Source organism: Polypterus senegalus, chromosome 12 (assembly GCF_016835505.1).
Source record: "Polypterus senegalus isolate Bchr_013 chromosome 12, ASM1683550v1, whole genome shotgun sequence".
Classification (NCBI taxonomy): Eukaryota; Metazoa; Chordata; class Cladistia; order Polypteriformes; family Polypteridae; genus Polypterus; species Polypterus senegalus.
In genome coordinates, this window is record NC_053165.1 from 112,317,089 (window position 1) to 112,329,332 (window position 12,244).

The 12,244-nt window shown below is 39.8% G+C and overlaps 1 protein-coding gene across 15 annotated transcripts in view; it reads left to right on the top strand.

Moving 5' to 3' along the window:
* Positions 1 to 12,244, top strand: part of mef2aa (myocyte enhancer factor 2aa) — a 534,066-nt gene that overhangs the window by 261,330 nt on the left and 260,492 nt on the right. The window contains exon 1 of one of the 15 annotated variants that reach the window (XM_039773274.1): positions 3,437 to 3,625. The exons of the other annotated variants lie outside the window; for them this stretch is intronic. The gene's annotated coding sequence lies outside the window, so the exon portion shown is untranslated. Of the gene's footprint in view, positions 1 to 3,436; positions 3,626 to 12,244 lie in introns of those variants that run through there. 15 annotated transcript variants of the gene reach the window in all.

A 12,244-nucleotide genomic window follows, 5' to 3' on the forward strand; every position in this document is an offset into this window, starting at 1 on the left:
ACACATACAGCAAGGAGCAGGTGTAAAAGTGTCAGTGCTTTTATTAACAGTAAAGTTTCTCAAAACAAACATAGTACTGTGCAATCTTCTTTTCATAAATATATAACCCAATAAAGATATCCATAAAAAATCCATGTGACAGTGGAGGTTAACACAATTCATACATAAATAAATATCGGTTAAAATCCCAAGGCAGGAAACGATTCTAAAAATTCAAGTCTCCGGTGCATCCTTTCTAAGACAGACATCTCCTCTGCTTACCCTGAATGGGATCCTGCAGCCAGAGGAGACATCCTTCTGATTTGAATTTTGGTATTTTAACATACATTCTCTTTAGTAAAATAAATGTACTTTGTCATGGAACTATGCTAACAAGTGACTGTTTGCTGTAGGTGGTTCACTGTATCTTAAGCAAATTGATTCTTAATGTAAAGCACATTTAAGTACCACTTAAAGAAAGAGGAATGGAAATTAAATCTGTAGACTGGCTAATTAGTAATTTTACTTATATTTTGACTTTTTTGTAATTCTATTCGAATAGGGGCATTTTGCAAAATACACTGCTCAAAAAAATTAAAGGAACACTTTGTAAACACATCAAATCTCAAGGGGGAAAAAATCATGCTGGATATCTATACTGATATGGACTGGGTAGTGTGCTAGGAATGAAAGGATGCCACATCATTTGATAGAAATGAAATATATCAACCTACAGAGGGATGAATTTAAAGACACCACGAAAATCAAAGTGAAAAAATGATGCAGCAGGCTAGTCATGTTGCCGAAATTTCACTGCAGCAACTCAAAATCATACTCAGTAGTTTGTATGGCCCTCACATGATTGTATGCATGCATGACAATGTCGGGACACACTCCTAGTGATGCGACGGATGGTGTCCTGGGGGATCTCCTCCCAGATCTGGACCAGGGCATCACTCGGCTCCTGGACAGTCTGAGGTGCAACCTGGTTGCGTCAGATGGACCGAAACATAATGTCCCAGAGGTGTTCTTTTGGTCAGGTGAGTGTAGGGGCCAGTCAATGGTATGTTTTTCTTCATCCTCCAGGAACTACCTGTATACTCTCGCCACATGAGGCCGGGCATTGTCGTGCACCAGTAGGAACCCAGGATTCACTGCACCAGCGTAGGGTCTGACAATAGGTCCAAGCATTTCACCCTGATACCTAATGGCATTCAAGGTGCCGTTGTCTAGCCTGTAGGGGTCTGTGTGTCCTTCCATGGATATGCCTCCCCAGACCATCACTGACCCACCACCAAACCGGTCATGCTGAACAATGTTACCAGGTAGCATAACGTTCTCCATGGCTTTTCCAGACCCTTTCATGTCTGTCACGTGCTCAGGGTGAACCTGCTTTCATTTGTGAAAAGCACAGGGCACCAGCAGTGGACCTGCTAATTCTGTTATTCTATGGCAAATGCCAATCGAGCTCCATGGTGCCGGGCAGTGAGCACAGGGCCCACTAGAGGACGTCAGGCCCTCAGGTCACCCGAATGAAATTTGTAGGGCTCTGGCAGTGCTCATTCTGTTCCTCCTTGCCCAGCGGAGCAGATACTGGTCCTGCTGATGGGTTAAGGACCTTCTACGGCCCTATCCAGCTCTCCTAGAGTAACAGCATGTCTCCTGGAATCTCCTCCATGCCCTTGTGACTGTGCTGGGAGACACAGCAAGCCTTCTGGCAATGGCATGTATTGGTGTGCCATCCTGGAGAAGTTGGACTACCTGTGCAACCTCTGTAGGGTCCAGGTATCGCCTCATGCTACCAGTAGTGACACTGACCATAGCCAAGTGCAATACTAGTGAATAAACAGTCATAAAAGATGAGGAGGGAAAATGTCAGTGACCAACACATGTTAAACCATTCCTGTTCTGGGGGGCTATCTCATTGTTTCCCCTCTAGTGCACCTGTTGTTAATTTCATTAACACCAAGGCATGCTTAACTGACCAGATCAATATCCCTGAAGTTTCATTGACTTGATGCTATACTCTGACTCTAAAGTGTTCCTTTAATTTTATTAAGCAGTATGTGTTCTCTGTTGTCCCATAAAGTTTTTTTTTTTTTTCCCCCCTAACGTGATACAGTATTAACCAGACAGGCAGAAATATATTGGCAAAAATCTTTTAAAACGGTGAACTGGAGCTTAAGAACATTGACTTGGATTTGTATTGGAACTGGGGGAAAAAGCAGAAATATTTCTAAAGACTTGAATTACTGCAATCCTGTGTGTCATTTTGCCCTCATTAGTTTCTGCCAACAGCACTAAACCTTTATCTCTTGTTTAAAAAATTAACGGTATCGTAGGAATGCAGGTGTCATGCTCATACAGTTGGATAAAGCTGACAAGATGTCTCATAATTCCATTAGGGTATAAACCTTCACACAGTACATTCATAGTCAAGCCAAAGAAGGACTAATAAACCATACACAGACTTGTCTTTCTTTGAAATCACTTAAAAAGTTTTAGTATTTTGCACAGTGTCTTCTTAAAGCATCCATCCATCCATTTTCCAGCTCGTTGAATCCGAACACAGGGTCACGGGGGTCTGCCGGAGCCAATCCCAGCGAACACAGGGTGCAAGGCAGGAACCAATCCCAGACAGGGCGCCAACCCACCGCAGGACACACACATCCACACCCACACACCAAGCACAGTTTAGAACCGCCAATCCACCTAACCTGTATGTCTTTGACCTGTGGGAGAAAACCGGAGTACCCGGAGGAAACCCATGCAGACACGGGGCGAACATGCAAACTCCATGCAGGGAGGACCCGGGAAGTGAACCCGGATCTCCTAACTGCGAGGCAGCGCTACCACTGCTCCACCGTACCACCCTTTCTTAAAGCATGGTTTTGTTATTTCTAAAAAAGTAATCATCTAATTATATATTTGTAGTGATGCTACTGTTGGCCAGTTTAAATAAAGACATTTTCAGTTTACTCTTAGGAAATGCTTTGTATAGCCTTTCATGTTTATTTTCCTTCTAAATACTTTCTAATATTGTAATGTTGATGGTCACCAGCATTTACGAGAGACATTTTCACAAAGCACTGACTATCAGTTGTATTAGTTTGTGGTGGCCTAAATGATGAATATAACGAAGCAGAAAAAGAAAAATCTGTCCTGTTGCCTTGTTTTTCACTATTCAACTGCCAGGAAAATAACAAAAGTGGGGGGTGTGCGCTGAGTTGAGCCATCATGCTTCCCTTGGGCTGGAGTTGTAACTGAGTGGTCATTACGTGGGCTCTGAAAAACAGGAAGTGCAAAAGCAGGAAGTGGGGAGTGAGAGCTGCCTGCAGCCGGGGTAGGATGCACTGCCCTGAGCTGCCGCTGACAGGAAGCAATGCTGTCATGGATAAACACAGGATCCTGTGAGTTATCCTGTGGCTTTAGTGGCACAAGGCTGAGCTCAGACATACATTTTGCTTCTTTGCTCTATACTTTTGCCCTTAACTTATTCTCTTCTCTGTCTGTGAGATGCTGCTGAGAATGGGACTATTTTAATTTTGAAGCTTTTCCTATGTTATGGACTGGACTGAAATATCATTTACAAAATTGTGCTAACTTGGCCTTTGCAAGTGGAAGACTTTCTAAGAAACATCAGGCAGTAAGTAAACTTCTGACTACAGCTGCCAAGCCTTAGTTAATTGGTAGCCTCTAAAGTCTGACAGTAAGAGCGTGTAGAGTTTAGCATAGTATTGTAAGTTTTAAAAGCAAACTGCTTAACACTGGCTATGACTTTTAGCTTTGAATAATAGATTTTGTATTTCTGTTGGGTAGCAACACTCATTTATGTAGTTAAAATTCTTCAGTTAATGTAACCTTAAAGAATAAATTTTAGATATCTGAAAGAAAGTTTTAGATAGTTTTGTACATACATAGCTAATATATAGGAATACACACACCCTACATTTTTTCCTATCTGTGTTTATATATAAAAAAAAAAAAAAAAAAAACAAAAAAGGGTGACTGTGAGTGAGGCAGAACACCGCGGTGGTTTAGAGGCTTTGTATTCCTGCTTTTACTCTTGCTGATGTTTTACGTACCATCTAGAAGTTTAGTTTAAACTGTATAGTGTGTTGCAATATAAACTGACCATGGCACATGTGTTCAGGGGAAATTTATTTCTGGTGCATGAGGCATTGCTGCATTACTTTGGCTCTTAATGTGTCCCAGGCCTCCCTATATGCATTATTAGAGTACCCAAACTGCTTGAATGAGCGAATGGTTGTCTTGCGCAGTTATATTCCTACTCCTCTTGAATGCAAGCCATGTATTTGTGTTTTTGATTTCAGTAATGTGTTTTAATATATATATATATATATATATAGAGAGAGCAAGAGAGATAGAGATATATATAGAGAGAGAGAGAGAGAGATAGAGATATATCTATATATCTATATCTATATCTATCTATATCTCTATATATATCTCTCTATATATCTATATATATATATATATATATATATATCTGTATATCTACCAATTAAAGGCAAAGCCCTCACTGACTGACTGACTCACTCACTCACTCACTAATTCTCCAACTTCCCGTGTAGGTAGAAGGCAGAAATTTGGCAGGCTCATTCCTTACAGCTTACTTGCAAAAGTTGGGCATGTTTCATTTCGAAATTCTACGCGTAATGGTCATAACTGGAACCTATCTTTCTCCATATACTGTAATGGACTTTAGCTCGATGACCGTGTGGGGCGGAGTTGCGTGTCAAATCATCACGCCTCTCATGTAATCACGTGAACGCAGTACGTAGAAAACAAGGAAGAGCTCCAAAGAGCGTTGAAGAAAAAACACATTACACAATTGAGAAGGCAGCAAAAGAATATGAAGTGAGTGACGCATACAAGCATATTCATGAGTGCAGCTACTGCGGAAACAAAGCACGGTGTAAACCGTAAGTTTAAATTAAGTTTATGGACATGCTCCCGCTGCCGTTTGTCTTGCCTTTGTCGAATACTTTATTCGCAAGATACAAGTTTAATGATAAGACACGAGGTATAAACGAGACTTTGGATCACTTTGTTATGGAGTTAAAATTGCTGTAGCGAGAAACTTTTAAGTGCCGGGTCTTAGTTAACATTAAATAAAGCCTTGGACATCGCAACATCACACAAGAGAGCAGCTCACGTGAACTGACTGAACGCAGTATGAGTGATCACTTCCTTGTATCAAACCTGTTCAAAAAACGCATTACACAATTGACAAGGTAGGAAAAGAATATGCTCGAGATCGCCCACAGCGACGCGGTCTTGCGGAAGCAACTTCGTCACGCTGCCACCAAATACTCACAGAAAAATCCAGAAGTTAATACACACACTGTCTCTAGAGTTTCTTCACACTCAATGTATTCCTCGCATCCCCGTTATACCCTCTGATCTCCCATTTCAATTCAAATGTCTCCAATTTCCTGTAAGGCTCTGCTTCGCAATGACAATTAATAAGTCTCAGGGACAGACCCTACAAAACGATGCCATTGATTTGAGGCAACATTGCTTTTCTCCTGGACAGCTATACACTGTGTGCACAATTATTAGGCAAGTGAGTATTTTGACCATATCATCATTTTTATGCGTATATTCCAACTCCAAGCTGTATTAACTTGAATGCTTATTGGATTTAAGCACGTCAGGTGATGTGTATTTGTGTAATGAGGGAGGGTGTGGCCTAAGGAGATCAACACCCTATATCAAGGTGTGCAGAATTATTAGGCAGCTAGTTTTCCTCAGGCAAAATGGGCCAAAAAAGAGATTTAACTGACTCTGAAAAGTCAAAAATTGTAAAAAGTCTTTCAGAGGGATGCAGCACTTTTGGAATTGCTAAGATATTGGTGTGTGATCACAGAACCATCAAACATTTTGTTGCAAATAGTCAACAGGGTCGCAAGAAACGTGTTGAGAACAAAAGACGCAAATTAGCTGCCAAAGATTTGAGAAGAATCAAACGTGAAGCTACCAGGAACCCATTATCCTCCAGTACTTTCATATTCCAGAGCTGCAACCTACCTGGAGTGCCCAGAAGTACAAGGTGTTCAGTGCTCAAAGACATGGCCAAGGTAAGGAGGGCAAAAACCCAACCACCACTGAACAAGAAACATAAGTTGAAACGTCAAAACTGGGCCAAGAAATATTTGAAGACAGATTTTTTTCAAAGGTTTTATGGACCGATGAGATGAGAGTGACTCTTGATGGACCAGATGGATGGACCTGTGGATCAGTAATGGGCACAGAGCTCCACTCCAACGTGGAGGTGGGGTACTGGTATGAGCTGGTATTTTTAAAGATGAGCTAGTTGGACCTTTTGCATTGAAGATGAACTCAAAATCAACTCCCAAACCTACTGCCAGTTTTTCGAAGACACTTTCTTCAAACAGTGATACAGGAAAAGACCATGATTTTTATGCAGGCCAATGCTCCATCACTTGCATCGAAGTTCTCCACTGCGTGGCCAGCCAGTAAAGGCCTTAAAGATGAAGGAATAATGACATGGCCCCCCTTCCTCATCTGACCTAAACCCTATCGAGAACTTGTGGGCACTTCTTAAATGCTAGATTTACGGGGGAGAAAAACAATACACCTCTCTGAAGAGTGTCTGGGAGGCTGTAGTCACTGCTCCACAAAAAGCTGATCGTCAACAGATCAAGAAACTGACAGACTCCATGAATGGAAAGGCTTATGACTGTTATTGGAAAGAAGGGTGGCTATATTGGTCATTGATTGATTGATTTATTTTTTTTTAAATGTCAGAGATGTGTATTTGTAAATTTTGAGGTTTGTTTATTATTCTCACTATAACAGATGAAAATAAACAAGTGAGATGGGAAAATTTTCATTTTTCCTTTAGTTGCATAATAAATCTGCACACTAATAGTTGCCTAATAATTGTGCACATATGTATTCCCCTGATGATGTTCACACTCACATTTCCGTTGTGAAACATTCAGGTTTCAGGTTTATTAACATTTTGGATTGACTGATAGCACTGTGTTTGTTCCATATTAAAATTAATCCTCAAAAATACAACTTGCCTAATAATTCTGCACTCCCTGTATGTTGCATTCTCAAGAGTAAGCTCAGTGCATAACTTGGTCATATTACAACCGGAGTGCTGAACTGACAACGTGGTATACAAATAGATCCTTAACAAATAGTTATTGGTATATTTTCCCTCAGTTTCAAAAGGTTTACGTGTCTTCTTAATAAAAATTTAAAAGCAGTACTTTGTCGCTACGAAGCACGGGGATTTTGCTATATACAGTGTATATATATATATATATATATATATATATATATATAAACTGCTCAAAAAAATTAAAGGAACACTTTGAAAACACATCAGATCTCAATGGGAAAAAGAAATCCTCCTGGATATCTATACTGATATAGACTGGGTAATGTGTTAGGAACGAAAGGATGCCACATCGTTTGATGGAAATGAAAATGATCAACCTACAGAGCCCTGAATTCAAAGACGCCCCAAAAATCAGAGTGAAAAAATTATGTAGCAGGCTAGTCCATTTTGGCAAAATTTAATTGCAGCAACTCAAAATTGTACGCAGCACTTTGTATGGCCCCTGTGTTCTTGTATACATGCCTGACAACATCGGTGCATGCTTCTAATGAGATGACAGATGGTGTTGTGGGGGATCTCCTCCCAGATCTGGACCAGGGCATCACTGAGCTCCTGGACATTCTGAGGTGCAACCTGGTGGCATTGGATGGACCAAAACAATGTCCCAGAGGTGTTCTATTGGATTTAGGTCAGGAAAGTGTGGTGGCCAGTCAATAGTATCAATTCCTTCATCCTCCAGGAACTGCCTGCATACTCTCACCACATGAGGCCAGGAATTGTTGTGCACCAGGAGCCACTGTACCAGCATAGGGTCTGACAATGGGTCCAAGGATTTCATCCTGATACCTAATGGCAGCCAAGGTGCCTTTGTCAAGCCTGTAGCGGTCTGTGTGACCCTCCATGGATATGCCTCCACAGACAATCATTAACCCACCACCAAACTGCTCATGCTGAATGATGTTACAGGCAGCATAATGTTCTCCATGGCTTCTCCAGACCCTTTCACTTCTGTCACGTGCTCAGGGTGAACCTGCTCTCACCTGTAAAAAGCACAGGGCACCAGTGGTGCATCTGCCAATTCTGGTATTCTATGGCGAATGCCAATCGAGCTGCATGCTGCCGGGCAGTGAGCTCAGGGCCCATTAGAGGACATGGGGCCCTTGGGTCACCCTCATGAAGTCTTTCTGGTTGTTTGGTCAGAGACATTCACACCAGTGTCCTGCTGGAGGTCATTTTGTAGAGCTCTGGCAGTGCTCATCCTGTTCCTCCTTGCCCAAAGGAGCAGATACTGGTCCTGCTGATGGGTTATGGACCTTCTATGGCCCTCTCCAGCTCTCCTAGAGTAACTGCTTGTCTCCTAGAATCTCCTCCATGCCCTTGAGACTGTGCAGGGAGACACAGCAAACCTTCTGGCAATGACACGTATTGATGTGCCATCCTGGAGAAGTTGGACTACCTGTGCAACCTCTGTAGGGTCCAGGTATCGCCTCATGCTACCAGTAGTGACACTGACTGAAGCCAAATGCAAAACTAGTGAAGAAACAGTCAGAAAAGATGAGGAGGGAAAAATGTCCGCGGCCTCCACCTGTTAAACCATTCCTGTTTTGGGGGTCATCTCATTGTTGCCCCTCTAGTGCATCTGTTGTTAATTTCATTAACACCACAGCAGCTGAAACTGATTAACAACCCCCTCTGCTACTTAACTGACCAGATTAAAAAGTGTTCCTTTAATTCTTTTGAGCAGTATATATATATACAGTGGTGTGAAAAACTATTTGCCCCCTTCCTGATTTCTTATTCTTTTGCATGTTTGTCACACAAAATGTTTCTGATCATCAAACACATTTAACCATTAGTCAAATATAACACAAGTAAACACAAAATGCAGTTTTTAAATGATGGTTTTTATTATTTAGGAAGAAAAAAAAAACAAGATTGAGATTCTTACATTTGAGTAAGATATGTCAATACAAAAGACTTCTTGTTGCATAATCTTATCCTATCTGATGTTACTCCAAATAACACTTAAAATATTGTGAGTAATTGTAAATCCAATGCCATCTGGGAGATTAGCAAATGTTTTTCTTCAAAATGATCTGATTTGTGGGTATTACTAAATCCTATGACCAAGTGAGACCAGTGCTTAATGGCATCCTGTTAGAATTCTCAGTTAGTCAGTCAGTCATTGTCCAACCCGCTATATCCTAACACAGGGTAACCTGTATGTCTTTGGACTGTGGGAGGAAACCCACGCAGACACGGGGAGAATATGTAAACTCCACGCAGGGAAGACAACTGGGAAGCGAACCCAGGTCACATAACTGCGAGGCAGCAGCGCTACCATTGGGCCACCATGCATGTGGTATGGCTGGCATATAATTATTCTCTGGGAGACTGTCTTTCTTCTTATCTGCTGAATTAAAAATCACACGTGTACATGACAGGAAATTTATTGAAAATGCAGTGCTACTGGCTGATTGTCCTATAGTTGCTATTTAGGTGGTTGACACTACAAGCTCCTATATTGATTTTCTCTGATGATATGCCTCTCTCTATTCTTGCTAAGTGGGCCTACATTTATTCGTTTTGCTTTCTTGGTTACTGTTAAGGGAGACATAATGTAGTAACATGAGGTACAATGTGCACATTAGGCAGGATAATAGGAATTAATATTATATAAGGAATTAATATAATATATAGGATTAATTTTTTCACAGAGAGATGTGGATGAATTTGAAAGTAAGATGAATCAATATATTGTCTTTTTGAGAAAATAGTGAAGAAATATGGAATAGCAATCTAAGGAACATTAATAAAAAAGAAAAAGAATTGTGACTGTTTATGGAATATAAGTGATATTATTTAATAAGAGGTTACCGTATATGCACTGTTTTATTATTAGTGGTCATAGTAATGAGTTTGTGCATACATATTGCAGCCATATTTTACAATATAATTTTTAGTGAATAAATCTTTTATTAGCACATTTTGTATAGTGAGTTATTTCAGATGCAGTCAATAAGTACCATATACATGAAAGGGCCTTTCTTTAAGTCATTAGAAAATTCGATATTAGGACCAAAAAATGCAGCAGAAGCAGCAATTTTATAGTGCTGTCCTAGTGCCATTGAGTAAAATGAGTGATTTGCTGTAAATGCAGGTATATATATATCTGCCTCTCATTTCTCCTGTTATAAAAAATAACTTATAAATGTAACAGAAATAGAAACAAAAGAAAAAAGCACAGGACTGTTTAATGTATAAGAGAAGCTTAATAGCATTCATAGATGTCTCATAATTGTAGGCTACTTAGTGGGTAGTGATAAACCCACCACTTTCTCCGATAATAAAGTTGGACCTACTTTATTTCTGTTATTACATGTTTTGTGAAGTCAGTATAAGAAAGCTAGAAATACACTTTGTTGCAAGAAAAAAAAAAGCCTAAGAAATTCTTTGGACATAGCTTGATAACACAGTTTCATTTGCACGTGCTGCTGTAATCCAAATAGTATTAGAGTGTGCTCAAGATGAGTATTTGTCTGCACCCTAGTGACCTGTGCGGATTAAGAGTAAGCTTACTGCCTGTATTTGAGGTCAAAGCTGTATTCCTCTTTGTGTAATTCCATGGTTGATCACATTGGCGCTGAGCCATTTCAGTAGCAGTGAATATTAGAGGGTATTTTAGAAGAACATTAACTATTGGCAGCTCTTGACAGTACAATTTAGATGCTCAGCTAGAGAATTTTTGTTATCAGTGACAGACATTTTTTCCTTGTTGGAAACACAAGTGGCCTTTGCAAAAACATGAGTACTGGCTTGTGGGTGCTTTGTTTTATTTTTTCTAACCTAAAATGTATGAATTGCCGAGTTATACAGCCTGCTGTCAGTTTCTGAATGATTTAGAGTTATTTGAATTTCTTATCTGACCAACAGCATGCTGCAAGTACCTGTGACCTATTTTAAAGTGTCAGGTTTTGCTGTGCTGTTACAGTTGTTTTGTCTGGTGCATGCCTTGTTGCATTCTTGGCTTAATGAAATCTGAAAACCTTGTTTTATTAACTAACTTTCAATGTGGGGTTTACAGAAGGATCATCATCTCAGCTCTTTGGCAGTTTGCAAAGGATATGAATTGACTTTATATGCCACTGAGCTAAGTAGTACTGCCCAGGTGAGAAGGTGGAAATGTAAAACGTAATTGCAAATTTTATTATCTTCAAACTTAATGTATTTAGTACATAACTATTATATATAATAGATGGATTCTTTGTGTACATTTTTTGTTTTTTCTTGTGGTGCAAAGAATCCCAAACTGCAACAAGTAGCCCCTGATAAAAATGCCACCACCTGGAGCAGTGCAGTAGCAAAATAAACATAGTGAGGGAAATGTGTGAATAAGAAAAATGTTACATTTAATAGACAGGAGTTGAACCAGGATTTCCTGTTTGAAACCAACCATACTAACACTCATGACCATTGCTATCTGTATTGTGCTGTTTCTTAGTCGATAGATCACATTGTAGTATCTCAGACCACTTGCTATTGTGAAAGTAGCAGTCTATAGCAGTCTGCCCTGGGTTTGCCCAAAAATTTTGTCCAAACTTTTTTTGTAAATTTGAAGAGAAAATATTATTGTGTTTGCATTACAAATGGGGATTATATTTCATTGGGAGAATTGAGTAAGAGGTTACAACCATTCTTGACAATACTGTACTCCCCTCACTGAAAAGCAAGATTTAGAGTTTTATGTCAAAAAGCAACTTGAGAAGATTCAAATATGATGAAGAAAAAGTCCTGAGCAAATTGAATGTTGGTGGGAAATCATATTTGTACCCCAAATTATAACAAATATCACTGGAGACAATAATATTTCCACCTGGGGAGACTTGGGACCATAATAAAAGTAGAGAGGGAAAATGGTAGATTAACTAAAAAGTTAAATGTATTGAGTGGTGATTAAACTCTTTCCTGGTAGAAATTCAAGCAATCTGGGTGTAGCTGTGTTTATCCAAAATTATTAAAAGTGCTACAGCCTTTAGTTCACTTCATAGGATGATTCTAGCTATACTGTGACATGTGTTCCAAATAATTCCACAGACAAAATATCTTTGTTTTAAAAGTTTTAGTAAAATTTCAAGGCAAAACAGT